This window comes from Ambystoma mexicanum, chromosome 3p (genome assembly GCF_040938575.1).
Source record: "Ambystoma mexicanum isolate Mex_15411 chromosome 3p, UKY_AmexF1_1, whole genome shotgun sequence".
In the NCBI taxonomy this organism is placed as follows: Eukaryota; Metazoa; Chordata; class Amphibia; order Caudata; family Ambystomatidae; genus Ambystoma; species Ambystoma mexicanum.
The window spans coordinates 58,562,603-58,581,780 of NC_090925.1; positions in this window are offsets into that span (position 1 = coordinate 58,562,603).

The window sequence follows — 19,178 nt, forward strand, 5'->3', positions numbered from 1 at the left end:
AGGTTTGGTATGTGCAAGTGGAGGGAGAACACATCTATCATTGTTGGCAAGTAACACGCAAGGGTTGCGATTGGTGCCTTCAACACCTTTAGATTTTAAGGGTGGTGCCAAGATGCATTTATCCAATTGGCCATGTGCCTCGTGATCCACGGGAAAGCTCCCTGTGGGTGCATGGATGAATGTATGGTTAGAGATGGACACTCGCTTATGTGGATATGCCCTAAAGTCTATTGACAGGAGACCTTCGACTAAAGGGTAGTTTAAAGAAACCCTGATGATGTCAGACTTTCCTTCCCCAGGATCTGGGATTCTTTGACCTGATATTGTATCCACTGTAATGATTGAGTGCCATGCCCCATAATACCTTGACCAGTGAATGACTTTATTAGTCAATATCATTTCTTGTTTATTTCGGAATATTGTATCCATAAAACATACATAACAACAATAAAAAGCAACAAAAGCCATATAATATATCCAATGGACTACATCATAAACAGTATAAAATCACAAATATAATATAAATTTACAAGAATAACATTATTGACATGACGCAGCCCCTCCTCCCCAAAAAATGCTCTCCTTGTCCGTGGTTTCTTAAAAAAAATTGCCAAGGCAAATTATCCAACATATTTGGCGAGGACAGCAGTATCATCATTGCTGGCATATGATACTTCAAGCCACTACTTCTAAGAATCCCCACCAGCAGGGATGTCCTTATATGTATTTAGAAAGGGCAAAATAACACCAAGTGGATCAGGGTCTCCACCTCCTCACAAAAACAACATGTATTTGTACCCTCAATGGGATTCTTCGTCCATCTGTATGAAACTGCCCTAACTGGTAAAATAGTATGTCTGGGTCTGGTAATAAAGAACCTATGCTGGTTTACAGGGATCACCTGGAAGATACTCTGCTGGCCCCCCCTGCAGTTGCTGCGGGAATGCACAATCTGACCTGAGGTTTTAATAGCATGGCATCCTCTCTTGTGGTCTTCAAGAAATGCCAGACTTTCTCTTTGAGCTTTCTCTTAGAGGATATTCCCAATGGTATGAGGATTCTGAAACTAGGAATCCATGGACAGTTTATTCCTTGCACCATTGCTAACTTGCCCTAACTAACACAAGTACACATGCATAAGGAAACATATATTTTCTCCAAAGGCCGATATTCGGCCTACATTCAATCATGTGGTACTAGTTTGAATTAAAGTCCCATTGTGGTTCTGGAAGGAGACTATTTATTGGGACCAGATAAGAAGTCAAATCATTACTTTACCTTATTTTAAATCTGGTTTCCAGCGTAATGCTGGGGGAGACTGTTAAGTGGGACAAAACTGAGAAGTCAATTTGGTCCCAATTAACAGCCTCTGAGAAAATTTGGCCTTTGGAGAAAATATATGTTTCCTTATGCATGTGTACTTGTGTTATTTAGGGCAAGTTAGCAATTGTGCAAGAGCCATTGCATCCAATTGCCATCACGTTTTATGTTTTCAATCTTTACCTTTGGCCCATATGTGTATTATATTCCTTCTTTATTCTAGTTTCATTCTTAACACACATTCACTGTTGAATGTATGCGTTTGGTTTCTGCATGTCTCTTTCACTTCTGTTTAGTTATGCTAGTGTTTGTGTTTTGTTCATTTCGAAATGTTCAAATATTCATCAATTTCTTGACTTTTGGAAAATAAAACATATAAAAATCAATTCACTGATTTTCCACTAGTGGATTTATTTATTGCATAATTCATGTGTTAAACTATACACTTACATGCATATCATGTACATGATGCATTTGCTGACTAGGTCTTGTTGCATGCCTAAATGCTGAATAAGTTCTGAATTAACCCTTAACTGATTTTCACGGGAATACTTTTTTGTAGTTCATGTTCTATTTGCTCCTTTTAGTTCCTGTGTCACAGGGAGCCCCCTCCTGTTATGCTTTAATTGCTCTCAAGGAGATAGTACCTTCTAGATATGTAGTTGCAGTGGCTAGAGAACACCTATTGCATAAGTTATTTGTGAGAGGTGAATGGACAGAGCAGGATAAGAATGTGTGGTTGCAGACAATCACAGAACAGATCACTGCAACACGATTAGATACATGACAAGATCAGGGTCCATTACATATGGCCCTGATTCAACTGTATATGGCCCCTAAGGCAAAGGAGGAGCAAAACAAGATTGCCAAATAGCAGCATATCTATACCTATATATTGGAGTAATACAAGACAAATATACTGAAGGCCAAGATCTGGCAAGTAAGCAACTGGCATTAGGAAAGTCCCAAACTGATCTGGACTCTGCTGAGCAGAGGCTACAGAGGAGCCAGGAGTCAGAAAATGAAAGTAGGCAGTATATAATCAAAATAAAAAAGGACATGGGTATCCTGCAGCAGGAAAAGGCAGAACAGGTTACCAGAATTCTGGCCTTGTAGAAGGAGTACCAAGAAAGTTTGGACTCTCTACTGCAGAGTCAGAAAAAGCTGGAGCAACAAATAAATTTCAACAGGGCATGCGCAGAGCAGGTAGTCACCCTGCAAAGCCACCTAGACAGAGAGAAAGAGGAGAGCAATACATTGATCTTGAAAGACCTGGATACCCAGGCAGAATTTGATGAAGAGCGCCAGAAATCTGGTGCGCTTCAAAGACAGGGGGACGACCTGGCGGCACAGAGGCAGGCTCTTGCTCAGGAAAGGGACACCTTAGGCCAGGAAGTCTGTCATTTAAAAGAGAAACTAGAAGAACATGCCCTGGCCACCCAGGGACTGGGTGACCTCCAAAAAGACCAGCAGAAATTGTTAGAGCACGCCAGCAGGGTGGAAGAGGCTCTAGCAAGGAAGGAGCAGGCCAGTATGGACAGGACTCAGGAGGTAACCCTTGTGCAGCAAAGACTGGCCCAGTACTCAAAAACAACCCAGGAAGCACAGAGAGAAAATGAGGCTCTCTGTGAGAACAATGGCAGGCTCCACAGGCAGGTTGCCATGCAAGAGAGATTGATAGAGACTAGTAAGGCCTTGATTGAGGAACAGAAAGCTCAGGTTCTTGCATGGCAACAGGGAGCAGGGGCTGATAGAGATGAGGTTCACTGGGAAAGGGAAACACCTGAGCATAACCTCAGGAACCCTAGTACCAGAGGGCTTCACCTCTTCCAATCCCTGGACTCTGCCACCCCCATGTCCAATGGCGCACATGAGCCAGGGGCCACGGGGATGGCAGATTTCAATCCAATCAGAAATATGAGGCTCATAGACCAGCACCTCCCAGGAATGGATGGGCGGGCATCTGGGTATGGGTACCCAAGTACTGTGAAATTTAGTGGGGAACCCCAGGAAAGTAGGCCCACTAAGGGCATCCTGAAAACCTCTGCCCAGCTAGGACAGTGGGAGGGGTACCCATCAAATCCTGGGAGCAAGGAGGAATCGGAACACTCCTCTGAGCGCCCCAGGACACAGGAGACTAGGTCAACACATTCTGCCAGCCATTCCCAGGCTCGCAGAATCGGGGAGTGCCTAGAAGACCAGACGGGCACCTCTAAGAGCAGTGCCTCTGAGTGAGAGGAGGAGTGGACCAGGGTTACCCGAACCAAGAAGGCCAATAAGGCAAAAAAGGGCCTTGCTAAAGGACCCCTTAAAGCAAATCAAAGCGATAAGGAGCGTCATCACGCCCTATCATAAGAACGCTAAGTATTCTGTTTGGGAGCACTTAGAGCTCTTTGAGCAGATGATGGAAACTTTCCATTTGAAGGACAGCCAGAGCTGTTTTCAATATGTGAAATGGACCTTCTCACCAGAATACTCCAGCTTCTTTGCGGGGCTGGAGGACCAAAATCATTCTAGATGGTCCACCTATAGGGCGGCCATCTTGGAGCATTTTTCTATACACAGAAATCCTCAGGAGACTCGCAAGGCAGCCTACAACTTGCAATGTGGGGAGGATCAGGCCCCACAAGAATGTGTGCAGCAATTAAAGCGTGCCTTTGCGCAGACCACTAAAAGGGTGCGCATGGACAGCAAAGAATTTGTGAATACTTTTTTCCACGCTCTACCAAAGTACATCATGACCCAGCTAGTGAGAGATTTTCATGAGAAAATATCACTAGACTGGGTCATTGAACAGGCCACCCATATTTATGAGGTGCAAAAGCCCATAGAAAACAAGAATAATGCTAAAAGCCCCAAAACAACCAACACCCCTGCTGCTGCTAATGTGGCAGAGGTGAAGGTTGCCCCCATTTTAGATTTGGATATGGGGGGGGCCTAAAAACCCACCTGCACAAAATCAGAGCAATCCCAAGCCCAGAAGGCCCTCGGGCCAGTTACAGACAAGGAGACAAGGAGGTAGTCCCAGAAATGGGATCCCTCACTCCCCTGACTACATAAGTCTCACTACAAGGGGATCCGACCCATCCTGGGTTATGTGTGGACTCCTCCAGCCCAAGGGGTGGGGGTTCCAACCAAGCACCAGCTAACCCAGGAAACTTCTCTCCTCACTTCTCCCAGGAGGGCAGAAATTCCCCAAATCCTGGACAGAACTGTTTCCCCAGGTACCCACAAAACATTCAACCCCAGAACAATCCATCCTGCTTTCCCAACTTTCCTGAGCCCAGACAACCTAATCCGGGAGAGGGGAGACCAAGGGTGGAGGGGTACCCAAATTCTCCAAATCCGGGGTATTTTCAGAGAAGGGATAGCTATCCTTCCCGGGATCAGCACAGGAGAGAAATGAGAACCCCTGATCAGCCTGAGCGGGTGTCACAGCTAGAGTGCCAAGTCCAAAACATGGCACAGGATCTGGGTCACATGCTGAGAACTCAACAGAACCCTCAGATGAGCATGCCGGCGCAGAATGCCTCAAACTCCGGACCTGGTGCTCCAGAACAATGACGGGAGCAGAACCGCGACAACCCACCGGTTCCCAGGGAGGAGGCACAAGGGGAAGGGGTTGTAAAGCCTTGGAGGAAGCCTCCTTCCCCACTTGTAAAAAGCCCCTGGAAACCCAGGAACCAGAACCAACATTTCCTGCCCCTGAAAGTCTGCCACCCAAGGAGCAGAGGGGGTGTAGGAGAAACAATGAACCCAAACAGACCCATTTTGAGGAAGAGGTACAAATCTTCCAATTTGAAGGAGAGGGATCCCCAGAGGATCCTGGTAAAAGGATCTTCTCCTTCAGAGATGGGGGAACTCCTCCCAAAGAAAAATTGGTCCCAAAGAATCTAAATCCAGACTGGGTAGATGTGGGGACTGAGCTAGCGCCACCCATCATCCAACCCCAGAACCAACAACATGGAAATCCCCTGGTTCAAACCCATCCTCGTGACTGACTCCAAAAAGGTGGGGGCAGCCCAGCACCAGAACCAGGGGAACCAAAAACTTCTCCCATATCTAGTTGCCACCTTTTCTTTGCAGATTCCCGAGACTCCAAACAGAATTCTGCCCAAACCTCTCCTCTATCAGTGTCCAAAACTAGAAAACTAACCAACCAGTTGTCCAAAAATGTACATTATTTGTGCCCCCTTGCTTAGACAATATCTTAAGACCTAGAGCAATGTGTGTGAAAGCATACTTAAAAGACACGACAGATGTCATTCTAAAGCTCAAAAATGTGATTTGGGAAAGAGGCTACCAACTAGCATCGTTAGATGTGAGAGCCCTCTATACATATTTCCAACATACCTGGGCTCTAAGATCAATAGATCATACCTTTAAGGATGACTCGGCCTCTATGTACCAGAAAATACAAATGGTAAAAGAAAGGTTGGAATTAACTTTCGAATATAATATCTTTAATTTTGACAATTGCTTTTATAGACAGACTAAAGGCGTAGCAATGGGCACTAAATATGCCCCGGCCCTGGCCAAGATCTTTATGGGACTATTTGAGGACACAATCATATATCAAGATAAAGCCTATCAAAATCAGCTTGTTCATTGGATGCGTTATATCGACGATGTATTGATAGTATGGAAAGGTACAACTACAGAATTTGTTGAATTTAAGGACAGGATCAACCAGAATGAAATGGACATACAGTTCACAGGCACATGCCATGAGGAGAGCATTGATTTCTTGGATTTTACAATATACATTGAACAGAATCAAATCAAAACCCATACATATAGAACACCTACGGAAGTAAACTCGATTTTACATGCAAAGAGCTGCCACCACAGACCCACCATTGTGAATATACCCACAGGAGAATTCCTAAGGGCCCGAAGAAACTGTCAGACACTGGATCACTTTGACAAAGAATGTACATTATTAACATCTAGATTCCTGGCAAGAGGGCACACAGAGAAATGTGTGAAGAAAGCTCTAGATAAAAGTCTAGCAATAACTCATGAGGAAACTCTCACGCCAAAGAGCAAAAGTACAGAACTACCTACCATTGACTTCATTACTAAATACAGTACAGATCGCAGAATGCTTTACAAAATCCTAGCCAAACACTGGTATCTTCTTAAGTTGGACGAGAACATTGCCAAAAATGTAGATGAAAAACCAAGGATTGTCTTTATGAAGGCACAGACTCTCAAAAATAAACTGACTCCCTCGAACCTTCCAGACTTACATAGGGAGTAACCTTTGACCTGGTTACAAGCTCAAACTAATGGATTCAGGAAGTGTGGGTCATGCACAATGTGCAAATATGCACACAGAAAAACGGACTCGTTCACCGGCACTAACAACAGAATGTTGAAGATCTTGCAACCCATCAACTGTAGGTCAAAATACGTGGTCTATGGGATCATATGTGCATGTAACCGGGTCGATAGCGGCAGTACTATCAGGGAACTAAGGTTTCAGATTAGAGAACACTTGGCCAAAATTGGGAGCCAAGACCTGATGTTACCATTAGACACCCATTAGCAAGAGTGACACCAAATGGACAACAAGGCAAACATCAAGTTTATTGGTCTCCAGAAAGTCTCCTTGGGAATAAGAGGTGGCAATAAGGAGAAAAGGTTGAGACAAGCGGAAGCAAGAACAATATGTAAACTTAATTCCACAGTTCTCAGCCTTAACACAGACAATGAAAGGGTCTCCTTACTTTAAAAGGAGCCAGATATAATCATCCTGATTACTTTAAATATCACCAAATATGTAATAACTTCGAGATTGACTAAGATTGAGAATTTGGTACCATACTAATGTATCACCCTGACGCCATCCTGCTTGCAATCTTTTTTGAAAATTGTTTTTTTGATAATTGTTTAAGATTTAGGATATGACCTCTGTACACACTTATGTCACCTAAAAATATGCTCGAGACTTTTGGCCTGGTAGCACTAATGGCAACTAACTATATTTGAGATAATGTTACCTAAATGCATATCATTCACTTTTTCTTGCAGTAGACAGCCATCACCCAAGCAACTATCACAGATTGTATTTGAACAAGGAATTAAATTTGACCTACTACAATATACAGATCGTTTTTATAAACAAATAAATGATCGGTGGAATTTGAGATTATTTGAATCTAAACAATTAGCACTCTCTAACAACCACCTAAATGACCTAGTCCTTTAAATGGACTAGGTCGAGTAATACATGAAGCACATAACTTCTTCCATTTAGTAATGGCTGCCGCTTTCGATACTATAACAACAATGGCCTCAAAATTAGAGAACGGACTACTCTTGGAGTACGTCACCAGGCCGACTCACTCTTAGTTTAACAACGAAGGGGATGCCTTCGGACGCCCCCTTCGGACACCCGGCGCGCTATTATAGGCGATTCATGCAGTTTCAGGTGATAGACCATCTCAGAAGTGCGGCGGTTTTTCTCTTTCTCCCTTTACGATTTCAATGTAATGAAAGACCACAAGCACCATGTGCTGCATCTTTAAATAGCACGCTGGCTCAAGACTGGCGGAATACTAAGATTTAATCTGTATAACTGAAATAATATTGTGATCACACGAATATTAAACACACGATTCTTAAAAAGCCACTGGCAACATCTACTAATCCTTACGGGAACCTAATTATGTATATTAACTGGGAACTAGGAAACTGGATTAAGATGTGCATTACCTTGGGTGAAACTTTGCCTATTACATTAGACTAACAATGCTGAGCGGCATCTGCAGAATGCTTTAGTTAATCGTAATTTTTGTCATTTCTTCAATGGGATCTAACCCGTTAATGGAAGCGGATATTCTCTGCAAAAGCTAAAATAATAGGGGCAGTTCAAAGAATAAGAGGTAATGCAACTATTCACTCACCATACACTGTAAGAAGGTATTATGAGATAATGGACAAAGCATTAACTAACTGAGCCTTTTATGCCCAGCTCTTGACCCTTCCTGTCCCTCCCTATCCCCCACTTATTTTTGTCTGTCATCTTATTTTTGCATTATTGTTTTGCTTTTTGATTTATCATCCATATGGATTGGATATGTGACTTGTTTCTTTGTTCTATGTTCATTCTTTTGCTAATGTACAATATGTGATCTAACATAATGTCTTTTTGTTATTTTTGGCACTTAATTACTGTATATTCACTATAATCAGCCCTGATTTGAGAAAGGTCTATTAAGGGACCGAAACACTTGTCATCACAAAGCGCACCTCAACGCATTAAATATTATTTTCTTAAAACTGGGCGCCGTCTCATTCTCGGTCTTTTTTCCTTTTCTTGAAAAATTGAAACAAGTTTTCTTGGATTTTCAAGATCTCTTTGTGGTGGACTCATATGACTGTGGTCGCACCGACATCCACACAACAATTTCCACGGACCCTGGCATGACTCCAGTGTTTGTGAAGGAATATCGCTTGCCTCTCGCATCAATGGAGTCCCTTACTGAAATAATTAAGAACCTTGAGCCCCGTGGGATAATCCGTACAGTCCACAGCACCTTCAATAATCCAGTGCTGGGGATATTGAAGTCAAACAGCCAGTGGAGACTCTGCCCCGAACTTAGGGAGCTCAAAAAATGGGTCCATACTTTCTGATGGCCTCTTGCCCAGATATAGGGGTCATAGGTATTCACTGGAATAGACCTGACCAATGGATACTGGACTGTACCTGTCAGTAGGGAGGACCAATACAAGCTGGCCTTCACCTTTGGGGGGCAGCAGTACACCTGGACCCGGACTCCCTTCGGATATATCAACTCCGGCAATGAGCTCAACATTTTTCTACATAAGGCCATGCCCGACCTGGGTGAGAGGGGTAACCTGGCCTATGTAGATGATGGTCTCATCAAAAGCTCAACTGTGGAGGAACACATAGCAGAGATCTGTTATGTTCTGACACAATTGAGAGCTGCCAGAGCAAAACTTTCTTTTCAAAAGGCACAGTGGTGTAGAACCCGTGTAAATTTCTTGGGGCATGAGATTACTCCTCAGGGTCTCTGTCAAAGGGGAAAGAAAGTGGAAGCACTTCAGAAATTGAAAGACCCCACAACTCTGCGGGAACTAAGGAGCCTCCTTGGACTGACTAATTACAGTAGAAAATTCATTGAGGACTACGCAGAGAACACACGACCCCTGATTAATCTTTTGATGTGGGGGGGTCAAGTGAGAGTGGGGTCCAGAACAAGCCGAGGCAGTAAGACAACTCAAAAGAAGCCTCTCACAAGTGCCTTGCCTAGCTTACCCTGTCAGAAACAAGGAGTTCTTCTTGGAGACAGGTTTCTCTAATACATGCTTGACTGCAGTATTATATCAAAAGCAGGACAAGGTCAATAAAGTAATCTCCTATGCGAGTAAAACTTTATCCTCTGTGGAGGAAAAATTCAATGATTGTGAGAAGGCACTCCTGGCAACGGTGTGGGCATTGAAGAATTACCACCCGTTTATCCAGTGGGGACACATCATAGTGGAGCCTCCGCACCAGCCTCTGCAATATCTCCAAAGTGACAGAATCCGGGCCGGAAATGTGAGTAATTCCTGAATTACTTCCTGGATTCTGTCAATGCAAGGCTTTCCTGTGGAGGTCAGATATGGCCAAAACAAGAAGAGTCCCCTCGCGCAAGGTCTGGCTGACTTGCATGATTGTGCCAGAGAAAACTGTCTCAAGGACGAAAGTCTAAAAATCAAGGACAACATGGAGACATACCTCAATTCCCCATAGAAAGTCTTTGAAGAAGACAAGTGTGAGGGAATGCCCATTGTCTATGTGGATGGATGCTCTTACCATGTTGACAACAACGGGGAAAAATAACTTGTGGCCGGCGTAGGGAATGCATGGGTGAATGAGACCCCAGAACCCTCCGCTGGGTACCAGATTGGTCCCCGAAGTAGTCAAGTGGCAGAGTTGATGGCTGTGCATCAAGCCATCCTCACTGCTGTCCAACATCTACTCCACAAACTGGTCATAATCAGAGATTCGGATTACGTACGGAACGGGTTCGTGGAGCACCTAGTTAACTGGAAAACCAGAGGCATGTTATGTGCTAACAACAAACCCTTGAAACATGGGAAATTAATACAAAATATTGATGATCTGGTCACCTCGAATGGGATGACCATCTACTGGAAAAAGATCAAGGGTCATTCCAAAGTGGAGGGACCAGACAAAACTGGAAATGACTTAGCTGATCAGCTGGCCAAAACCAGAGCCATCCAAGGTGATCTACTTGAGATCGATTCCCTGTTGGGGGAAATCCAGGTCACTGCTATCACTAGGTTCCAGACAAATGCTCACAATTAACTCTCAACTGCACAATGGAGTAAGGAGACCCCAGATGCTGATTTGATTACGGCTCAAAAAGGGGATCCAATAATTGGTAAGTTTTATCAACACATTGAGGACCTTGAGAACTTTCCCCTGACGGATACCGATTACATTGGGAAAGAGGACCTCAGAGTGTTGATGAAATGTCCAAAAATGTTCCGATCCAAGACGGTTTGTTGGTGAGGAAATCCCTAGCTGGCCATGATCAGTGGGTGGTCCCTTCCTCATTGTGAAGCCTGATGTTAAGTCACGCCCATGATGCGGCCACAGCCGGTCATAGGGGGTTTCATACAACACTTTAAATCTTAAGAGAGGTTGCATACTGGCCACACATGGGGCAGGACCTCGACCAATACTTGAAGGGGTGTCTTGTGTGTGCACAATTCCAGCCAATATCCCTCACACACTGTGCGCCTCTCCAAAAGAGGGGGATGACACTGCCTTGGTCAGATTTACAAGTCGACTATATCAGGCCCGTGATTTGCTCCTCTAGGGGAACAAATAAATGTTGACCATGACATGCTTGTTTACTAAATGAGTGGAATGTCTACCGGCCCCAAACTGCAAGGCAGAAACAGCAGCAGCCCTGATGATCAACCACATGTTTTCGCATTTTGGACTACCCCAAAGGATCTGGTCAGACCGAGGTAGCCATTTCACTAGCGAAGTAATGACAAAGATGTGGGAGATACTTGGGGTGAAAAGGAAGCTACACATTGCTTACCAGCGAGCCTCTAGTGGTGCAGTAGAGAGATATGATAAAACAATTGTGAGCATATTAAAAAAGTTTGTGGCAGATTCTGGGCCAACTTGGAATATTCAATTACCTCTTGTCCTAATGGCCATAAGATCTTCCCCTTCATCTGCAACTAAAATTTCACAGTTTGAGCTGATGACTGGACGCAGGATGGTGCTTCCCCAGCATCTTCTCTACAGAACCCAAGAGCAGACATTGATCAATGCCTCCACGACTCGTGATTATGTTGAAAATCTAAGAAAACACCTTCAACATGCTTTTGCCTATGCTCAGCGAAATCTAGAAAGATCTGCCGACAGCATGAAGACCCACTATGACTTAAAGACTACTAGAAAAGAATACAATGTAGAAGACCGGGTCTACTTATACAATTTCCAAAGGAACCAGGCCAAACAGCGCAAATTTTTGCCTAGCTGGAGGGCCATCCTAGGAACACTCTGCAGCAACTAGAGGAGTCTTCTGGAACCCCTGAGGGGGTCACTCCAGCTCCCTAGAATTCCAACTATAAAATATTCCATATATAGTTCATAAATTACAAATGAAAAATGTGTCCAGATTTGTCAAAATGTATGTGTCCACCCCACTACATTAATAGTGGTGGGGAAATGTCTACAAATATGTTTTTGCTTTGTCGTCCTAGAATTGGAAACCAGGGAGACTAAAACCAAGGAGGACCCCCCACGGACCGGGAGGAAAGATCCAAGGGGCCCAGGGTATCGCTCAATACTCACATCAGGACTTGGCAAAGAGAACCGGTCGATCCATCCCTGATAGAGGAAAAGATGATGAACTTTGCCATTTTGGAACCGAAAGAAAAGAGACTGGTCATCCCAGTCTTGCGACTTCCCATTGATGGACGAGCACCGCCAAATCGCAAGGGGGGGATTGTGGGATGTCCTGTCCCACTGGCTCTGCCTTGCAACAGCGCTGTGTGCTGCTTTCATCAAAAACAACAGTATGGCCGCCAACAAGCCTTATGTGTGCTAAATATCTGTGAGAAGTGTGCAGGGAAACCTGAAAAATAGGCTAACAAATCTATTTTTGCCTATGACAGTGGTAAAACAGGAGACCACACTGCCAAAACCTATCATTGGGCTGCCCACAGAGTAAAATAAAACTGCTTGAAAAGGCAGTGCTACATTCCAAGGAAAACACAGAAGTGTTTTAAAATCTGTTTTCGTTGGCTGTTGAAAGTGCAAAATCATGGCTCTCAAACAGCAGAGAAGATCCAACATCCTTGTGGGGTGTTCACCATCACCTTATTTAAGGAATACCCATAAGCACAATGTCAGGAGAAACACTTTTCATCATAAAAAAATCCTTATTCAAAAGGTGCTTGCTTCGAAAAATATGTCAGATATGGGCGCAGTACCATCACTCGTCTGCGTCCTAGCTGTCATTACTTATACTGTCAGTATAAAACTTGTTTCTCTAAATCAAATTGTAGAAAAAAAGAGACTTGCCAGAAAAAGCAATATGGGTTGCTACAATTCAATTTCTATGTTTTAAAAAGACTGGAATGAAGAGATTTGTGTGTATATTTGTAGAAAATGTAAATTGTATTTTCGAAAAGCCCATTTTTAAACAGTGTTTTAAAGTGAACTACTGGCAGCCACACTGGACTTCAAAGCAAATCCACAGCTGCTCCCACACAAAGGAATCTTCCTCCTGCTCTCTGCTCAGGAACTGGCATTGGGTTGTTAATGGAAGTGGGAGGAGATTTTGGCCTGTTGCTCTGAGTAGGGACAAAAGGCTCCCTTGACTGAAAGGAAATGCAAATTCGGGCGTCAACAGAAACCAACTGCTAAGGAAGAGAGGCTCAGGTTGCTCTTGGCCCAGCCAAACCTTGGAGGCAGAGCTAGACTGATATGTGTATCTGAAACGTCAAGGAAATATCTTTTTGGAAAAGGCTCATAGAAAACTGTGAACAGTTTGGAAACATCTGTGTTTTATAGGTTGTTAATGTAAAAATGCTGCTCACAATTTGAAACTACTCTGAACCCTGTGTGATATTCAGAGACTGTACTACTAAAATGTTGATATTGTAGCAATTGTGATCATGCTAGGAATATGAAAGTTTACAGGATTATGCTCAGATGTCATGCGCATGTATGTGGAAAAATGTGTACAGATCTGGCACTGGGTAACCAACCAAAAGTGTGAAAAACGGTCAGTTTTGAACCAAAACTCTCAAGAAGATGGGACTCGGACGGGTACGTGCTTTATTAAATATGTGATGTGAATATGTATTATTAGCAAGTTGGTGATATTTTAGATATGCTTTCTATGAAAAATAGGTTTTCTGTGTAGAAACAAAGGGGAGGTTTTTCCCTGGATTGTAAATTGCAGCATCACTATGACACTAGGTTTCCTTCTCAAACCAGGAGAGGGGGAATACTCTGACCAATCAGATTCCTAGAGGGTGGGCTTAGTATAATAAGCCTATCCACATCTTTGGGAAATAGATAAATAGGGACTGTTTGGGACCTAGACACACACACACATTCACCCATCAACTGATTTACTGGCGAAGTGCTCTGCAGGAGAACCCAGATCCAAGACTCCAGAACTCTGAAAGCAGAAGGCCCATTCCAAAGCTGAACCCTTCTCAGCTGGCCTTTAAAATCTTGCAACCTGATTTTTAACCCCAGACTTCCAAGGGACATATCAAAATTTGAACAACCTGGCTGTGCTGTTTTCTGCTTCTGGCCAAGAACTCTTGCTAGACCCAGAGATCCAAACCAGTAGAGCAGAGCTGAAACCAGATAGCTGTACACTCCAGTACCAACCCCTCAGATCCAGTCCAGAGTGCCGTGCAGAGACCAGAGTGCCGTGCTGAGGGCAGAACTGGGTGCCTGAATCCTGTCTGGTGGGCTAGCAGAATTCCAGTCCAAAACCTTTGACCAGATCCTGACGGGCCTATTCCGAAACCATAGTTGTGAGTATCTAGCATAGAACTGTCCATAGCCAATCTCTTATCCTTAAGTAATCGTATCCAATCCATTCTATCATATCCAGAACTGCCTTGTAGTATCTCTATTGACTGTTCTGAATCTTTCCCTCGTCCATATAGTCCTATGATAATTGTAGTGATAATATCTCTTTACGCTAATATATTTGCTGAAGAAAGTCAAGTGTCTCGGTGGGCAGTAGTCAGAGAGGAGGCGCCCTGTTCTGGTGGCTGTACCGTTGGGTATCTTACATCTTCATAGCCTCCTTAGTGCCAAGAAAATTATTGTTTGTAATATTGAAAAGCGCATCTTTCATTTGAAAACCTTGACTCTTTCTAAATAAATCAACCTCTACTAAAACCTTCATAACTTCTGAACCGTACATGCTAGAAACAAGTGTCAAAGTGAAGCTATCATCCTCAGCTTTCAAACAAACATAAAACCGTATTCCAACACCTTATAGTTTTTCTGTAATCGCGTTCTTGCGCGCTGAAAAGTTTGCCACAAATCTGCATTTGGCTTAATTTCAACACATGTAAAATAGCTATTTCTTGCATTCAACCTCTGAATTCAGTTTCCTATCTGCTAGTTATCTAACCATCATTGCTAGTGTCTACCTGGAACTATCCAAAGCGGCTCCCACTAGTTTTGAATCCCGTTTAGAGAATTAAATCAATTTTTAGCATTTTTCCCATTCATTTAAAATCACATTCAAAAGCAATTGACCTGTTTTGAAATCATTCCTGTTTCCCTCTAAGCTTGCCAGGGGAATTTGGATTGAAACTGCATTTGTAAAGTGTTTATTCCTGAAACCTGTTTTCTCTTCTTCCATCTCTATATTGCATATTAGAATGGATTGAGTAGTATCAGGGGGAAAGAGTGATTACATTGAATTTGATTGAACACACAAAAGTATTATTTCTGTGCTGCATTAATTTCCTATCATTGCATTTCATTGAACCCACACAAAGTTTTATTCGATGCTACATTATTCTTCTCATCCATACTCCTACTGATTAAAGAGATTGTTGATTGTAATATCACCCAACGCTGATCATTGAATATCATTAAATATGAATAGTGTGATATCTAGATATTGTTCAAGTTCATAAAAGTGTCATAAACATATATATATTGTTCAATTCATAAAATAAATCTTTTAACTTTGCAAAACAACCTTCTTCTTGGTTCAGTGAGACCGGGGAGGGGGGGGTTTCAAAGAGAGGGGCGTGATATAAGGGTACATCATTCAGAAATAAAAGAACTTTAGACATAAAAATATATAATTAAGGGTTCCAGCTGGGAATCACACGCTAGGCATTGACTTAGGTGGAGTGCTGGGTTGAAACCACTTACACCACCAACGTTGGGACCTTCACCATGTAAAACACATCTGGGGTGGCACAGTTGGAATGGGCGTCGGCATGTGCATGTGTGCTGCTTATTTTATAGCCAGAAGTAGCATTGCAATAGGACTTATTTCCCACCCCCTGGATACTGGAAGAACCCCTGGTGCTGATATGTGTTGCAGGGTTGATATTGCGACACAAGGCGGCTTTCAGATGAGGCACTGATTGGATGGTAGACCTGTTATGCTTGTCCTGGCAGTGGCCAGAGGTTGGACCGTGCCCTGACCTCTCATTTCCAGATCTGCCAGGGTTAGTATTGACATTTATGTTCTGCGTGGTTAACTACTCTCTCAGTTGTCTGACGTCTGCTTGGAGATCCCATATCAGTTAGTAGGGGACGCCCTACGTTTAGATTTGACCAGATTGTCACCTCTATGAACAGAGGGATTGGTAGTACAAACATCTGGAAGGAGAGATTCGATCTCTACTATTAGGTCATTAGCTTCTGATATCGATCAGGGTGAAGCTCCTGTTTATCTCTCCTCAAGAGTGAAAATTACCCTTTCAGGTGGACTCTATACTCTAATAACAGCGTTACAATCCACCAACCAAGAGCCAGTCTGAAAAAAGATTGAATGCGCATGTTTTAATACTTGGGCACCAGCTTTATGGAACTCAGTTCCCCAGGACATCGGGGGGTGTGTATCAGTCACCCTTTTCAAGAAGCATCTTAAGACATTCCTCTTTGATGAAGGGATCGTCTAAACTTATTCACCATAATGGCCTTCAGCATTGCTGATCGGCTCCTCATCTTTTTGCTTCTTGTTGTCTGTCCTGTGAGTGCCCTGAGGCTTCCAACGAGTTGTGAAATATAAAATTCATATAGATGGGATGGATAGATAGAGAGATAGATAGAGAGATAGATAGAGAGAGAGAGAGAGAGAGAGAGAGAGAGAGAGAGAGAGAGAGAGAGAGAGAGATAGATAGATAGATAGATAGATAGATAGATAGATAGATAGATAGATAGATAGATAGATAGATAGATAGATATGGATGGATAGATAGATGGATGGGTGGATGGATAGATAGATAGATAGATAGATAGATAGATAGATAGATAGATAGATAGATAGATAGACAGACAGACAGACAGACAGACAGACAGATAGATAGATAGATAGATAGATAGATAGATAGATAGATAGATAGATAGATAGATAGATAGATAGATAGATAGACTGGCAACAGTGTTTATGGTACTGGGCACGGCCGAGTTCTGGACCCGCTCCTGGCCCTGCTCTGATGCAGAAGGGGGCTCGAGGATCAGTGGTGTCCCTCTGGTGAAATGCCGGGGAGGCTGGCCACCAGTGGGCAGGGCCATGTGGTGGAAGCCCTCTGCCTGTGAGGCAGATGTCATGACTTCAGTTGGGCGGCATTTCTTTACTTTATGGAGACGCCATTAACGGTTCCACCACGTCTGACGGCCGCCATAGAGCACCGCTCTAGTGTTTATCCAAGATGGCCGCCGGCGTTTACTATTTTCCTTTGTGAGCCTTACTGACTATTTCTTGTGCACTTACCACGGCTGTTCTCTGGCGGTCCTTCAGCCCACTTGTGAGTCTCCTCTGATCCCTCCTCTGGATCCTATTGAGCCGCTCTACACTGAAGGATCGTTCTCCTGGTCTCATCATTGCCATGGACACTTTCACCAGAACAACTGCTGCAGGGTTTTTTCTGCCTTTTTGGGCTTTTTCCCTGCTCAGGGGCCAGCTCCCGGGAGTCCCTGCTGTTCGTGTTCCCTAGTTACCCGACAGTGTGGCATCCCAGGGAGCTCGCCCCTACTTACGTCAAAAGAAGGAAGCAAAGAAGACAGATAAAGCACAGACCCGAAGACGTCCTGGAAGAAGGCCGGAACTACAGGACAGGTCCACAGACGATTCAGGTGAGGAGGAAGGAGGGGATAGTTGGATCAACCTGGATACCCCTGACAGAGTGCAACGCCCAAAGGACCCCCATGGCTTCTCTCGAGCAGTACCAAGAATTGGTGGCAGCCATTCAGGGGCTTACCGTAGAAGTGCAATCACTCCGGTCCGAAAATCAGTCTCTGCGACAACAGGTTGCAGCTTGTGAGGATGCCCGTGGAGATCTACCTCCCCTTCCCTTACCTTGCGGGAAATTCGACGGAGATCCAAAGACATTGAAGGTATTCTTGGATGCCTGTCAGTTATATTTCATCTTTCGCCCTCGTACTTATGAGACCACCAAGGCCAAGGTGGGTTTCCTAGTGTCCAATTTAACGGGGAATGCCTTGGCATGGGCTTCACCGTTGGTATTACAGGCTGATCCAGCTACTGCTAATTACGATCTGTTTGTGCAACTCCTAAAGTCTCGCTTTTACCAACCCGAGGTACAGTATGCCTCTTACGAAGCAATCCTCGATATCAGACAGGGCCTGCACGACGTACAGACTTATGTTACCTCCTTCATGCAGCTTGCCACAAATGCCGGATGGCCTGATTCTGCTTTCCAAGCTTTAAAGGAGGCATTTACCTCGGCCCCCATATTGGTACAACCGGATCAACTTTTTCCATTCATAGTAGAGACGGATGCCTCAGGAGGAGCCATAGGTGCTGCTCTCTTGCAAGAGGGCAAGGACGGACTTGAACATCCTGTGGCTTATTATTCAAAGACTTTGTCACCCAGTGAAAGGAATTATTCTGTCATCGAAGGGGAGCTGTTGGCTATCAAACATGCCTGTGAAGAATGGCGTCATCTTCTTCAGGGAGCCATGCATAAGTTTACAGTCTGTACCGACCACAGTAATCTTCGTATTCTCCAACAGATGGAATGTCGCAATGCTAGACATGCCCGTTTGGGCATATTTTTTCTCTCAGTTTGACTTTGTGATTACCTATCTACCTGGCAAACAGAATATTTTAGCTGATGCCCTGTCACGCAATCATGGTTTGGACTATGAAGCAGATTCTAGCCACAAATTATTGTTAGCGGGCAAAGAGATTCAGACTGTGGCAAATACTTTTCTACGCGAAGTCCAGTGCGAACAACACAGTGCACCGATGAAGACAGAAATAGCATCCGAATTGGAAGAAAGAGAGGGGATCCTTTTCAAGGGTCAAGCCTTGTACCTACCCAACAAGAAAACACCAAAGACTGGCCCTTTCATGGTGTCATGATTCGCCAATGGCCGGTCATAAGGGCATTCAAGATCTGGTGTCTAGACTGTTTTGGTGGGCAGGTTGGAACCGAGACATACATTCTTATGTAGCTACCTGTGCCATCTGTGCTACCAATAAGTATCTTTCATCCAAACCCTTAGGTCTTCTGCAACAGGAACCTGCTCCCAAACAACCGTGGACCCACGTTTCTACAGACTTTATTGTGGACCTGCCTAATTCTGAAGGGAACACCGTCAT